This window comes from Pollicipes pollicipes, unplaced genomic scaffold, assembly GCF_011947565.3.
Source record: "Pollicipes pollicipes isolate AB1234 unplaced genomic scaffold, Ppol_2.1 Scaffold_4219;HRSCAF=4965_pilon_pilon_pilon, whole genome shotgun sequence".
Lineage (NCBI taxonomy): Eukaryota > Metazoa > Arthropoda > Thecostraca > Pollicipedomorpha > Pollicipedidae > Pollicipes > Pollicipes pollicipes.
Genome location: NW_023596448.1, coordinates 5,552,441 through 5,567,903, shown reverse-complemented (window position 1 = coordinate 5,567,903; position 15,463 = coordinate 5,552,441).

Here is a 15,463-nt window from a genome sequence, read left to right as displayed (position 1 = left end):
AACGCCAGTAGACATATGAAAGCTGCGTGTTCGGCAGTCACTCACCAGCTTCATGATGGCTTGTATCGGGTCTGTGTGTTGACTGACGTCGGTGGCCACTGCTCCTCAGTATTTATACCGAGGTTTGGGGCCTCATTCATCGCTACCTGAGGTCACCAGAACCGGCCGCACTTGTCAGGGCGCGGCCAGGCACCACGACCTCTCCCTCCTCGATTCTACAGATGTCCCTGTAGCTCGTGGCCTAGTTCTTTGAACACATGAATGGGCTTCAGATTATTAGAAACGAGCATTTTGCATGCCCTTTAACGAATGGCCCTGACAACGCCAGGGTCAACTTGGCCTTCATGTGGCAAAATCAAACCTCCACATGTGTTGTCGAAACGGAAAGAGTTTGCAGAGCTCGTTTCAACCAATACAACGAACCAACGCGTGTAAAAACCAAAACCAGGAGCATGCTTTTCGGCACTGCAAAAACTATACCCGACTGAGATCATGCGCTCCAAACGTTGCACGCCAAAATGCTGCGCACATGGAAGGATATGGGACAACTGAAAATCAGTCACTGACGATACGAAACATAGGCCAACCCTGAACATCATGATATTTTCCCGAGCACTGATTGAAAACCTCATTATGCCACCAGATGCACACAGCGCTCTACCTCCACTCGGTTTCGCTGTTCCACGGTGAGCTGATAATGTCGCGCACGCGTGAATTCTTATATGGTTGTTTCATCAAGAGAGAAAAGGCATTGAAGCTCTGTGAAAATTGGAGATCAGAGAAAAAGAACGAGCTGTTGGTGTGGGTGAAACAGGGCCGTCGATGCTCCACATCTATTTAGCTTTAGTTTATTCCGAACGATATTACGTAAGCTGCTGAGTGCGTGAGTGAGGAGCATTAGGCACATAGATATAAATGTATATTATACAAATAGATTATGCATGCATACATACATGTAGATGATACATGCATATACATGTATGTATGCGTGTATATACGAGTACAATAGGTACATACATGTAAGTGTAAGTATATACATGTAGGTTATACATGTTTAATTGATGCGCGATGTTTGAGGCCTGTAAACTTCAACTCGCTTGCATCATTGAATGAAGCGTGATACGTGATGCCTACTTGCTTGAATTCGTTCGCATGTGCAGGTATGTTCGCGCATTCCAAGTCCTAGATAGGCACTGTATCGTGGTAATGGCTGACAATCGCTCTTTGTCCAATCTGCTAAATGTTAGTGTCCTGTAAGAACTATGGCTTGCTTTTTCAACAACAACAAAAACTGATAATCGAGTAGGATCATCGGCTGGCAAGTTTGAATTCACTACTGTTATTGTTTCGATGAAGACATGTGGCTGAAACATCAGCCCAACTACATCTCCATTCTCCTGGTTTTTATCCAAGAAATGAGGCTAATACTGCTGTCTTACCAAGCGACATTAAGTGCAAATTCATCGATTATCTAGTTTTAAATAGTTAAGTGTGGCCGGACCCACAGCCAGACATGACTTGGATGATATTATTTGTGAATTAGCTCGCGAATGCTGCTGGGGCGTCAGTGGGCCTCTGCCTGTTAGATTCTCATGATCGCTAGCCTTTTCAAAGCATTGATACAACGCGCTGGTAACGGTTAAAAAAATCATTCTGGCTCGTGAGGCCTCGTTTTCGGCATCGTCTACGGGGCTCTCAATCTGTTACCGCCACGCTCACGTTACACCACACGTGCCGCCTTATCGCCTTACATGGGCGCCCCGTCGACATGGAGTTTGTCATCTCATCATCTCAGTCGGACATCCAGCGGTTTGACGTGTAGACAAGCCGTCGGTTACCTGTCCGTCATCCCTCGGTTCGGAAGAACTATGTCGGTCATGCGTCAGTGATGTGTTTCAGAGCCTGCGCTGGTCCATACTGCGAAGAATATGAACTCTTGCCCTAAGAGGCGCCGATCGCCTTAGAGGGCTTTGGGCACACTTAACGTCAGCCTCACATGTGTAGAGATGTAAAGTTTCTGACCCCAGTAAATCAGAACGTATGACCTCTCCCTCCGAGACACGTCGGACGATGACATTTTGCTCAAAATTGACAATAACCTTTCATCCCGCAGGGAAACGCGCTCAGAAGACGTTTAAGAAGAGGTTAGAGGGTAGGTTGTTTTTCCCAATTGCAGCACTCACAAGTACACTTCTATCGTTCTAGTGACTTTTGCAAAGTCAGGTCATCCAAGGTAAATCTTAAATTAACCGCAGTTGTCGCGACCAGATTTGATGCTTTGATGGCCATGCGATATGTATCAAAATGACACATCATATCTTAGAGTTTTGGAGGGCCTTCCTGACCCTGGTCTTCTCATTGATATGGCTTGCCTAGATATTGACGCATCTGGACGGCGTGGTGCAACGATCACTTTAAACCCTGTGACCTGAACAATACATCACGTGGTATATATGTCGATGTTCACTGCTTCCCATCTGATATATTTTTTGGGGATGGTCGTTCAATGCAGTGTTTTCCATTGCCGCAGCCTATCTGGTTAATAGTGCTGACCTTACCGCTGCGATCGAATAACCTGTCAAAAGCCACGTCCACCGCCTATAAGCCATCCTTATCTGATGCAGCTTAACAATGGCTCTTGTATTCCGTTGTGTTCGTTTATCTGGCTTGATTATTATTCAGGATCTCACGATCTGTGAGGTACCGCTACCACGGCGAATGTGAAAGAACTCCCAGAGGATCAAGTTTAAATCAGGCGTTCACGTTGAAGCTAGAGTCAGAATTTATTTTTTGTTCGTAATTGAGCACAATGCACAATCGCATTGCTAATAACCGCATGCCTATGGTAAGTAATTTGGCACGCAGACGGGGTTTGCCAAGCTAGTCCAATCTTCGCCGTTTCTATCTTCTAACACGGTAGGCAAGGAGAAAAAGTACACGACGTCTTAGCACATTTGTTCCCTCTCGTGCACTGTTGTTTGGCAGGTACTTCCGTCGCTCATCACTTTGAGTGGACAGCTGCTTTGTGACGTCTTTTGGGCATGTGTCACATAAATTGACTGTCATCCTTATCGGCTGCGCATCGGCGTAAAACATGCCGTCGCCACATTGTCTCGTTCATCCCACCAGAAAAGGTTCCCGTCCGTTGGGGCGCCGCGCCGACAGGCGGTGACCAGGGTGGTATGCGACCGATGGCGATCTGCCCGTCTGTCGGCCGACGCAGCGCCGTCCCGGATCAGCTGCGGAAGACGTGATCGCAGCTGACACGAGGTGCCCCAGCACGGAGCGGGCTCGTGCGTGTTTTGTGTCACGTCTGTGATAGAGAGCGCCCGCAATTCAGTTCCGCTGGGCGACTTTTGACCTCGACCCACATTTTCGGCCGATCACCTGGACAGGATATGTTGCCCTTGGCCGACCAGCCCGCCCGCCCCCCCGCGTCCCGGTGTCCTGTTAATTGGTGTCCAGTTTAAGTGTACCAGTGGTGGCACGCACCGGAGTAGGGCACTTTGGGCCCGGCCCGCCAGCCCGGCTCGGCGCCCTAAAGGCAGCGGATTTATTGATGGCCGCGTGTCCTACAACAGAGCATGTCCCTTCCACGACACAGCCCGTTAACGATGTAGACCCACCTGACCGGTGCCGTACAGTGCGTATCTTAGAGGGAGAGGGGCCCAGCTAACCGAATCGTACTGCGGCGCGCCAGCAAGGTCCCGTCAACCTGAACATTGTCAATGTCAAAAATGCATATGGTGGTTCTGGGCCGACGTGGTCTTGGGACAGGCACAGGTCTCTCAGCTCCACGCTTCCGACTTTTCGGCAGGCTCAAACGGCGTCCAGTCCAATACCAGACGGCTTGTACCTCATGCGCTTCAGTTCTGGGACCTTCCCCGATGCGTCCCATCTGGCCCGGTTGTGCGGCAGTGTCTCGCACAGGCGCATACAACGTCGCGGCTTCTGAGTATAAGACTGCAAGCTCCCAATACTCTGAGTATAAGACTGCAAGCTCCCAATACTCTTTCGGTTAGCAGACAACAAGCCTTAGAGGCACATACAGGTCTAGCGATGGCTTTGCAGCACCTCCAGATTAGGTCAAAGGTTTTGTCGTTCGTAGTCAAACACTGGCCGTACTAGGCCAAGTTAAATGCTAAGATTCTCAAAAATTCAGACTATTTTAGCCTTCCTGCCAAGACATATGTAGCCATACCATCAAACAACTCAAATAAATACGATTCATCAATATGTGGGCATGTGTTTTGAGCAAATGTATCCGATGCAAGGTTCGGGTGCTGAGGCATTGTCCCCGCAGCCAGAGGTTGCTCAATTCGTCGGTCGTCGCCCGCCGCCTGCGCCAGCAGATCGCTGCTCGTTGCTCGGAAACCATAAATGCTAGAAACAAGATTCGGTTGCAACACATGCGTCATTGATGCCGCAGAGGATACTGAAAGTTTGGGAGCAGCCACACAACCGACGCAAGATAGCTCCGAAAACATTCGGAGCTCGCATGGACCCCATATGTTGAAAGCTATGTAATACTGCCACCGGCGGTCGCAAGAAACGGTGAACTGAACCAGTTGTGAAAACTTCATTTGGGGCGAACGAGTAAAAATGTAGCAAAAACTGAAGCGGTACCTCCGCTCCAGAAACTGGTCGCGATCTTCGTAATTACCACCCGAAGCTTCGCTGAATACCGGCTAGCCTCCGTCCAAGGCCAAAAGGGAAGGGGTTGTCTCTAGTGCAAACGTGCCCGCAGGGGCTTGAGGACTACGTACCAAAAACCAAACTTGTGCGATTTTCCTCTTCTGTCACCAACCAGACCCCTGACCGCGGGGATGTCTGCGAGGCTCGCTACTGACCGCGGGGATATCTATGAGGATGATCACTGACCTCCGCCTGTAGCGGCGTGTACGAGCTTCACCCATGACGCCGCGCTCAGTCGAGAAGTCCGCGCAGCGCGAGCCGACACCAGGCGGCGCCACGCTCGCGGCGGCGTTGTACGGTCAATGATGTCCCGTGAGTGTGTCACAAAGTTGGTTTCGGTGGTGATTGGTCGCACAGAAAATCGATATGAGTGTCAAAGCACCTCAGGGTCAACGGTCGTTAGCAGGATCCAGATCAACACTAATCCTTTGCAACGTTACAGTGACATTTGAGATAAGCACACAGTCACCAGCATAAGCTGAAATGAATGCAAAGAGCGCTCGAGGACTAGCAGTTATGCGATACGTTCTTAGCTCTTCGAGCGCCATAACATCCTGTCCAACGGTTCCTAGGTTGTGGTGGCGTTACATTATGATCATCATTTGGGTTTCTTCTAAGGTCTTTCCAGGTCGGGATCGCGTCAGGTCAGATCGTTAACACGCGCCCAGGTGGGCGTTGGAATGCGACGACGCGCTGAGGTGGGGAGATTTTGACCCCTAAGATCTAAAAAAGTAAGAGCTAAGAACTATAAATTCACATGGTGGGTAAAACATTCTCACTTGCCAACTCACTTTCGCCTAATTTTCAAGTTCCCACGTGATGTGTTTTTGGTTCATTTAAGTCGGACAGGGTCAGACTGCGCTTAGGTGACATGAGTGTCCTTAGGCCTCCTCATGCAGTAACCTTTAATCTAGACACCTGTTATCAGCGAAAGATCACTAGTGTTAGTTTAAGATTAGTGACCCTATTTGACCTTTAGAAGGTTATGGTGTCCAAATACCGACGAGATTGTTCAAAGTTTTTAATTCAAATAAACGTCCAGAATTGCGCTAAAGGGTATGTTCCTAAAAACAATAGGCTGATCGGGGTAATTTTAGGTCAGAGACCTCCTGTGGCAGCAATTGTGATGGTACTCGACCGCACGTGAATGAGCCTGCATAAAGACAAAATCTTATCAAATAGGTTCGGGACTTGTTTCAGGCACCGGTTTAATGAAAAAAGTGGTCGATCAAAGCGTATACTTCCCCCATAGTGTTCCGGAGGACGGGTTAGTTTCAAGGTCGCCGTCGCAGTTCCCGGCGAAGTTAGCCGATTGTCCCGGTCACTCGATATACCGGCCCGTCGGCTTACGGCGTGCCGCCGTGCGTGACCCGCCAATGTTCAGGTTTGATTAGAGCTGGTCTTGAAAAGATCCCATCAAGTTCTCGTTTAAATCTGAGCGGAGATAAATCGGTGTTCAATTGCAGACCAATTTATAATAAAATCGAAACAACATGCTTTCAGAATATCAAGCTCAAGGTAAAACAAGGTCACTTTATGTGCGCGTTGACCTAACTGATCTTGAACGTTGCATCGACCAGTATTTCAAAAAGATGGGTATTGGGCTTGCTGGTAAATTTCCCCAAACCTTTCACCCCGCAAATTATTTCGCTAAAGCAAGTTGAAAACACAACTCGTAACGTCACCGCATATTCTCATCTGCTCCTAGCTTCTTACGGGTACGCCCAGTGACGTAGGCAGGAGGGCACGGGGGCACATGCTCCCCCCCCCCCCTCCCATCAGGTTGCGAGGAAAGCCCCTCGGACTCTACGATTACGGGCACGAGAGGCCAGCCGGAGGTCCCATTCAGGGAACCCGGCACTCCAACAGCAGCAGAGGGCCCTGCGTGATGTAGTGGGTTGATCAGGAGCCCACTGAGTCGATAAGAGCCTATATTTCGGTAAAATACCACCAGTAACGCACAGCCGATTCCGTGGCGGAATGGACCTAAGGACCAATTTCCCAAGCAGGGACAAAGCAGAAGCACGCGATTTACATTGCTCGGGGTCCCGCAGCGCATAACAGGGACCCCTTGTTGTCAAGGGTCGCGAGTCGGCCAGAGGCAGTGTTCGAGGAGGCCCAGAAAGCCTAGACGGCCCACCGGGCCTGACGATCAAGGGCGCGATTGGAGGGTCTAAGGGTATAAAGGCCTGGTCGGTGTCTTATTCAGGGGTCCTGACCTGCAAAGACGGACCCTCAAATAACGGTCACAGGGCCTTTTGCGCTGATCGGGGACTCCTGAGTCGATATAGGACTATATGTCGGTCAAGTACCACACGTACCGCACAGGGGGCTCCGTGCCGGTATGGGCCTGAGGGCCCACTTCCCAATTAGCTAAAAAGCCCGGAGCCGGTGATTTACACTGGTCGAGGGCCTTGTATCTGAAGGGCCCACAGACCCTAACAGAGGTTCCTGTGCTCGCACGGGCTTTGAGACGACCAACAGAAGTGTTTGATGAGTCCGGAGAGAGGCCCGGGGGCCCACCGCAACCGACTATCAAAGGCCCGGTTGGAGCGCATAAGGGCCCGAAGGACCAGCTTGCTTGAGGTCCACATGAAGAATCGTGACCGGTAAAGAAGTGACCTGAAATATACGTCAAAGGTCCTCTTGCTCCGTTTTAGGAGTCCCTGATACAATTCGGGAGTCTAACTCGGCCAGAGACCACGAAACACCGAACAACCAGCTCCATGTCTGTCTGAGCCTCTGAGACCCATTTCCGAAGCTGAAACGAGGCCGGGGTCCGAGATTTGCAATGTTCGGATCACTGACACAATGGGGGACTCCCGTGCCGGTTAGAGACCACAGCGTCTTACAGGGGTTCTGTGGCGGCAAGTGGCCACGAGCCGGAGCGGGGGTTGAGGGGGGTCGCAAGAGGGGCCGAATGGTCTCTCGAGACCGAAGATAAGGGGCTCAGTGGGATAGCTGAGGGGTTTGAAGGACTGGCTGTAGGTCACATTGAGGACCCCCGCCCATAGGATTATGACCTCAAATGCCAGTAAGATGATCTGTCTCAACGAAAGGGACCCCTGAGACAGAGCGCTCCTCTCTTTCAGCCAGAAAATCATGAGCAACAAACAATCAGCTCTGTGGGCTCGGGGGGCCCATTTCCCAAGGAGGAACAAGGCCGAACCTGCAATTTCTATTGGTCGGGCTCCTGTATCGTTCAGGTGCTCGCATTGCCTACAGGCTATTCTTTATCAACAAGTGGCCTCGAATCAACCAGGGGAAGATTTGCTCAACAGGGACAGGGAGGGGGGTTGCAAATGATAGGACGGGAGCCGAATGATAGAAGGTGTCTTGCGTTGGTCGGGGCCCCTCTGACAATTAAAGGAAACATAGGAAACTTGTGCACGTTACACAGTGAGGCGACAGAAGAAACTTTCCAGAAACAGCAGGGAGGCAAATGTCGAAACAGATCGGTGTCCCCCAAATTTCCGAAGCAGCGGCGGCTTCCGCTTTTCCGCCCCCACCCAGCCAACAGTCGTCTCAAACATGGCTTTGCTTGACGCGCTGATGGCGGCGTCTTGGATCCACCCACCACTGGCGAACCCCACAGATCCCACCGCGCCGGCCGGCAACAGGCGGAGCCGGGTTCCCTACCTCCCCTCCCCCCTCCCCCCTCTCACCCCCCCCCCCCCCGCCCCTCCGCCGGCGAAAACGTCCGGCGGCAAACAGGCGAAGCCCGTCCCATCTCCCTTCCCCCCCCCCCCCCCCCCCCCCCACCTGCCCCTCCGCCGGCGAAAACGTCGCGACGGCCGCTGGCAGTGCTCGTCGGGATCGACGAAAGGACACAGCCGTTAACACCCGGCATCTAAATCGTTCGTCATATCAGCAGGCGAACCCTTCCACGGAGAACAGCCTATCATAAAACGGGTATCCAAGAAGGGAAGCTCCTCCACCAGTACCCAGCAGCGCCGTGTCTGGCCAGCCTCGCTCCTCTCGCCTATCGTGCTCAAAGGCAGGCATTGGCGTGATCATGGCGGGCTGGCATGAAACTTTACCAGACGCCGCAGGCTGTTCCAGGAGGGCCGCAGACCCCCGAGGGTCAGACTAACCTGAGACCCGGCCGGACCGGGCCTGCGGCAACCGATGCAGCAGCTGCCCGGCTGGCAGCCCTCGGACAGCCCAGGGAGTCTCCAGGGAGTTTCTGCTGCAGGGAGTATCCAGGCTTCCCCACCCGCCGCCAGCCCCGGGCCCGCTGGAGGTGGGCGTGTCTCGAGCTTCGCTGCATCACGGCCGGGATAGCCGAGGACAGCTCCAACAACGTGGTAGCACAGGCGAACTCAGAACTGAGCTATACGAATCTGCAGGTGCGAGGGCGCATGCATTATCACATAGATTGCTCGTGACAGTCCTTCTGTAACTAGCGACAACTCGACACCCCAGCATTATGGACGCCGCTTCATGGACGCCGCATTATGGACGCCGAAAAAGAGTCGGGTAGGGCATGAACGGGTATGGGCGAACCTCACATCACGAAAAAGAGTCGGGTAGGACGAATCTCACATCACGAAAAGAGTCGGGTAGGGCGAATCTCACATCACGAAAAAGAGTCGGGTAGAGCAAATTTCACATCACGAAAAAGAGTCGGGTAGGGCGAATCCCACATCACGAAAAAGAGTCGGGTAGGGCGAATCTCACATCACGAAAAAGAGTCGGGTAGCGCGAATCTCACATCACGAAAAAGAGTCGGGTAGGGCGAATCTCACATCACGAAAAAGAATCGGGTAGGGCGAATCTCACATCACGAAAAAGAGATGTGTAGGGCGAACCTCATATCACGAAAAAATGTCGTACCAAAGAGTATATACTCGGAGTTTTGCAATACGACCGTGCTGAAACTAACAGAGGCCAATATATGCCTTATATAATAATAGGCCTATTATATATAAGGCCTGTTATATATAATAATAGGCCTTTGACAGTATATTTATCTATCCGCCACAGAAAAAGCTTGCATGCACAACACAGCATATCGGGGTTTGAATACATGCTTTTCAGATCCACTGCCATGTGATGGTGATAAAACATTTTTACCCTATCTTCTTTCGTCCTCATCACACTGTCAAGCAAATTCAAAACTTGTAATGCTGCGAACTTTAGCTAAAAGCTGCAGTTTGATTGCGAACGGCGGTTACCATCCATTCACGAGTTCAAGAAAATGTACGTATCTCGGTACCTGCGAAGCTACAGGCAGAGATCACGCTATGCTACATAACAAACTGAACCACCAGCGATGTCGGACGTGTCTCCATGTAGCAGTAGTATGTTTTCATCTGGCAGCAGTATTGTTGCCATCTGGCAGCAGTGCGCCGAATACCGCACCTCCTACCATGCGTGACCGGAATCTGAGCCAACGGTCCGGCTGTTCCCACGCGGTCTCCATGCGTGGTTCCGTTTGCCAATACGTGCTGTCCTCGGCCGAGGTCGACGCTTCTGGTCATGCTAACCAGCGAGGGCGTGTGGCAACGCCAGGCGACCTTTAGGATGCCTTCTGGTCCGTCGGCCGGTCGCCTGGGGCATGTCATTCATTTGCCGTGGGTCCCACCGAGATGTCTGGATTGCCACTGAGATAGCTGCGCGAAGTTATGCAGGCGCTCCCAGCGCGGGGCGGGGGGGGGGGGGAGGATTCCACAAGTGTGTGCGAGTGCTCCAGGGAATTTGCGATTGGCGAAATCATGTCTGAGTCAAGAAAGATAGCCGTTGCTAAATGAACGGACATGTGCGCATTCACTGAGCCAAAAATAAGTGGTATGGTGTACACGGAGTCCTCACGCATCAGCGAGGTGCATTGAGTTCACCTTTATGAGTTGTTTTGTGTTGCATGATCACAATCGCATGTGCAGCAGAAACACTTTCTGAGCTCTGGCTGAAGCACTTCTATCCTCGGTTTATTTGATCCACAATAGGAGATTAGAAAACTATGGCCTATGTCAGTCAAATATTCTGTGCTGTTCGGGGACATCACTCATGCGATCCATCCTCTGCCGTAGACGGGCCTAAAACGGTGGTCAAAAATGGGACACTGTGGGTCATTCTTTTTTAACGTGACTGTAGGTCCTAGCGCGGTCTTCGCCATGCAGAACACTTTCCGTGAGCAAATTGGCACGACCACGCGTTAGGCGCGGTCAGGACTCACAAAACTCTTTTTGAAAACAGATGAAAGCGTATATGCCGACCCCATTGGGATGTTTCTTGGATTCGCCCGGACATCGCACGTTCGTTGGGAACAAAGTATGCGCTTTTTGCTGCCAAGATTTCTCGACGGTTCTAAATGTGCTTCTTGGACCAGCATTGTACACCGCCAGTAACAAATAACAGGCATCTCAAATATGAGCTCACGCTTCTCGCTTCTGCTCATGCGACTGAAAGAACCATTCAATAAGGCTGGAATCGATAGGTCTCCCTGCACGACGCAAGTTCGGGTTTCTGTGCGCGTTGATGAGCCTTTCGGAAAGACTGTGATACTCAGGTAGACCTTGGCACTGCAAGAAATCCCTGTGTTGGGTCACGAGTGAAGAATGCTTTATGGCAGATATACGTCAGGTGAAGGGTGGATGAGTGCGTTATGGAAGCGGCAACAGCTTTTATTAAAGTCGGCACCAATTTTGACGTGATGCCAGCCGGGCACGCTCGCGAAGGATCTTGCCACCGCAACTTTTTCCAGTATTCTTCTCTACATGGGTATCTCTCGTTACCAGAGCGCTGGTTCTAGCACGGATGTAGCCTTCTTAGCCGGCGAGTCTCAGGACAGAACACACAACGGCCAGCCCCTCCGCGGGCCCGCATCCGTGGGGCCATTTCCACTTTAACGAAGTGAGGGCAGAACTCCGCCAAGTTGTGACGGAAAGTCTTGGACAAGTGGGGGCTCCTCAATCCCTGAGGCATCAAGGACTTTCCCAGCTCCCCTTCTTACGAAATCGCGAGAGCGCCGTTGCCATCTGCCATCGGTTCAGACGGCGTCCGAACTCGTGACCGCGACAGTTGCCCACCCCTGACTCCCACGATGCCCGACCCCGTGACCGCGACAGTGCCCACCCCTGACTCCGATGATGCCCGACCCCGCGACCGCGACAGTGCTCACCCCTGACTCCGATGATGCCTGACCTCGTGACCGCGACAGTGCCCACCCCTGACTCCGATGATGCCCGACCCGTGACCGCGACAGTGCCACCCCTGACTCCGATGATGCCCGACCCCGTGACCGCGACAGTGCCCACCCCTGACTCCGATGATGCCCGACCCGTGACCGCGACAGTGCCCACCCCTGACTCCGATGATGCCCGACCCGGACCGCGACAGTGCCCACCCCTGACTCCGATGATGCCCGACCCCGCGACCCCAGCACTGTCGGACATCGTGACCCAACGGTGCCTACCCCCTACTCAGCGCCGTGTCCCCGTGTACCCGGCGTGCAGCGCTGGTGTCGGGCGTCAGCCGGGTCCCTCGGGAGGGACGGCGGCGCCGGCGGAGGGCGGAGCGCGGGAGGCGCCGCGCCACACGCCTTCTGAACGGCTGGGGGTGCGGACATGCGCCGGCCCGGGGCGTCGAACGGCCGACGCCGAGCGCCGGAGGCCAGGTGGTTGCCGCTGAGGGTCGTCCGGTCCCGGTCCCGTACCCGCGCCCGGTGGCAGACCCCCCCCCCCCTCCCCCCCCCCCCTCCCCCCCCCCCCGAGAGGCTCTCGACCACAAGATCATGTGGACCCGTCGAAGCCGGCTTGCGTTACGGTATAGCCTGTCAGCAAAGCCGGGCAGAATATGGCCTGTAAGGTTAACGGAAATATGTAAGTACTAATCGAGGTTTTTTCCCAATGACTTCTGGTGACTCCCCAGGCCGGACCTTGTCATCTAGTTCAACCAATTTTTGCGATGCCAAGATGCCAATAGGTTGTGCTTAGCACTTGTGCTCATGCTCTTCAACTGGTTGATTTTGTTGTTGATGCAAATTAGGCAGTTCTATATCTTATCATTTCCACGCCCACTTTGCAAATCTGAGCGATGGTTTGCACGGTCTCAATCGTCGGCATGGTCTGGGAATATGATGGTCTATGTCGGAACGATGGTCTGGCAGTTGGTCGTGGATAGGGATAAGAAGTTGAGGACTGCGAGTCCTGAAGTGCAGGTGCCAGTTGATTTTAATTTTACCTCAGATTGTTACGCGTCAAGATAGTACTGTTCCATTCCGTTGTGGAAACTGGTGTGTCGAGCTCTATACTTTGATAAATGATAGTTTTCGATATATTTGCTCGCAGCTTGGCAGTTCATGTCTAGGTAGGATCTTGCAAGGGAGCCGGAACACTTTCCACCTGATTTCTCAACACGCTGCACCAGTCTCACGAGCACATCAGACCTGAAGATCATCAGTAAACGTCGCCATAAGTAGTGATGTCCACGTCATCACGTCCGTCATCTCAATCCTGTTATTGTATTAGCCATGTGGCAATCATTTTCTCGTCTAAAGACGAGGACTCTTGAGTTGATTTCTATTAGGATTAGATTCAAACACGTTGCCACAAGAAAGTATGGGCTACCGGCTCGTCGTTGTTCCACCCGCAAAAAGTAGGTCAGCCGCAACATCTGCACAGTGGTGGGAAGAGGGGCAGTCCTTGTCCCCCGACCACGCCCTCACCAGTGCGGCCAGGCCTTGGTGACCTCTGGTGTGGTGAACCGACTCGGTTATAAATACAACTGGGTAAGGAACAGAGGCATCAGTCGACAGACAGACCAAACACACACAAACATAAGCTGGTAAGACGCTCATCAAAATACGCATAGTTCGTTTTGAAATGCACTTCCATTTAGTGTTGGCATTGGAATTGTATTGTAATAGTTTTCAAAGAACGTATGATTTCGTTGTCAAATATTTGCAACATGGTATAAACATTGCATTGAAAGATGCACGGCAAACAGATTTGTAATTCAATAAAGTACTGGACGCCACATCAAATTTCTTGACTGCATCACGTTTTTTCAGATTGTGCTCGCCGCCGTTGTGGCCGTGGCCGCTGCCGCCCCCGACCGTAGCTGACGGTTGCCCCCACCTACGCCCCCAAGGTTGTACGAGATCCTGAAGCAGGAGGCTGAGCTCCGCGACGACCAGTCCTATGACTCGCAGTAAGTCCAGCCCGTAAAAGCTCAAGTAGTGCCTGTGTGATTGCGATGCTTGAGTATTCTGGACATAACTGAACACTGTCAGACGTGCAGCCACGAAACGGTGCGTAATATGAGCGTTTGTAACCTTGCGTGTAATGCATTCATGATTATTTGTTCACGCAAATTGATATTCTACCTAACGGCTGTCGCCAAACACGATCGCGTTCTTACTCCCTCGCGTTTCAATGACGAAGTAACCTTTTCCACCACAACTTTACAGTCATGGTCTGTCATTACTTATCTATGTGTTACAATTTCAGTGTTGAACTGATTCGCGAATCTTTGTCAAGTTTTGAGACGGAGAACGGCATCTACGCCTCCGAGTCTGGCCCGGCGGTGGAGGGATACGGCCGATGAGGAGAGCTATGACGTTAACCGGCCAGTTTCAGCTACACCGGTCCCGACGGTGTTGTCTACAAGGCTCGTCTACGTGGCCGACGCCAACGGCTTCCAGCCCCAGGGTGACCACCCTGCCTACCCCTGTGCCCACCGAGTACCCCACCCCGGAGGTGTCTGCATGACGATGTGATGATGAGGAGAGGTACGAGGCGCCCTGAGCAGGATGATGACGATGATGAGGCTCCCCGCGCTTACTACCAGCCCCAGCCTCAGTATGAGCGCGTCATCGTCGGCTACAAGCCCCGTTACAACTGAACCATGTACAGGCTCTGCGCTTTCCGCGTGATCTTTCTCCATTGCCTGTCGCGTTCTGTACAAATGATGAGGAATTTGGACTCATGATGCTACATGAGTGAACTTAATTTATTGTTGTCCGTGTGTGAGTGCGCGTGTGTGTGTGTGCATTGAAATACAACGATGTCTGCACTTTTGCGTATATCTTAGACATTCTCAGATAATAGAGAAGCACTTCTAAACGTCTCGAAAACGATGGGTATTAATTGTTTTTGTTGAACGGTCCACCACAAGCGACCATCATCATTGAGGCACTCACGGCCTAATACGCGAAGTGCAGGTGGATTCTTGTCTCCAGCCAACAAACATACGTCACTGACCATGCAAGCGTAAAACGTCAATGAGGCTGAGGTTTTCAAATAGGACTGACGTTTTCAAGGATATCGTTTAGATGATCTAATCAACCGTCGCACGTAGAAGTCAGACAGAACAATGAATATAGAAAAGGGTGATCTGTTAGTATGCTTTCTTGCTTCGTGCAAATGTGTCGTTTCATTATTCCGGCGGTGACCATGATTTTCCTAATGCTGAAGCTTCCACACAACAATAAGAGGTATAATAAGTTTATTTCCAGTTAGGTTTTCAGTATTCTTTCATTGCTATATTCCTTCCCGTTCAACTTCCATATCTCGTCCCAATAGTTTAATTGGTTAGAGCGCCTGCGTTTCGATTCAACAAACAGTGGCGGTAAAGGTTTGAACTCACATCCTGCGCCCCTTATTTGTCCCTAAGTGACATGGAATGCGGCTGGTATCACCGGATGCGGGAAAGGTCAGGTAAGGTCAAAGGGGCCTACCATCAGTATAGGGCGCATACTACCACGTGTGTTGTGGCTCGTTGAGCTTTCGCCATGAAATTATGGCGTTGACACGGAGTTCAACGG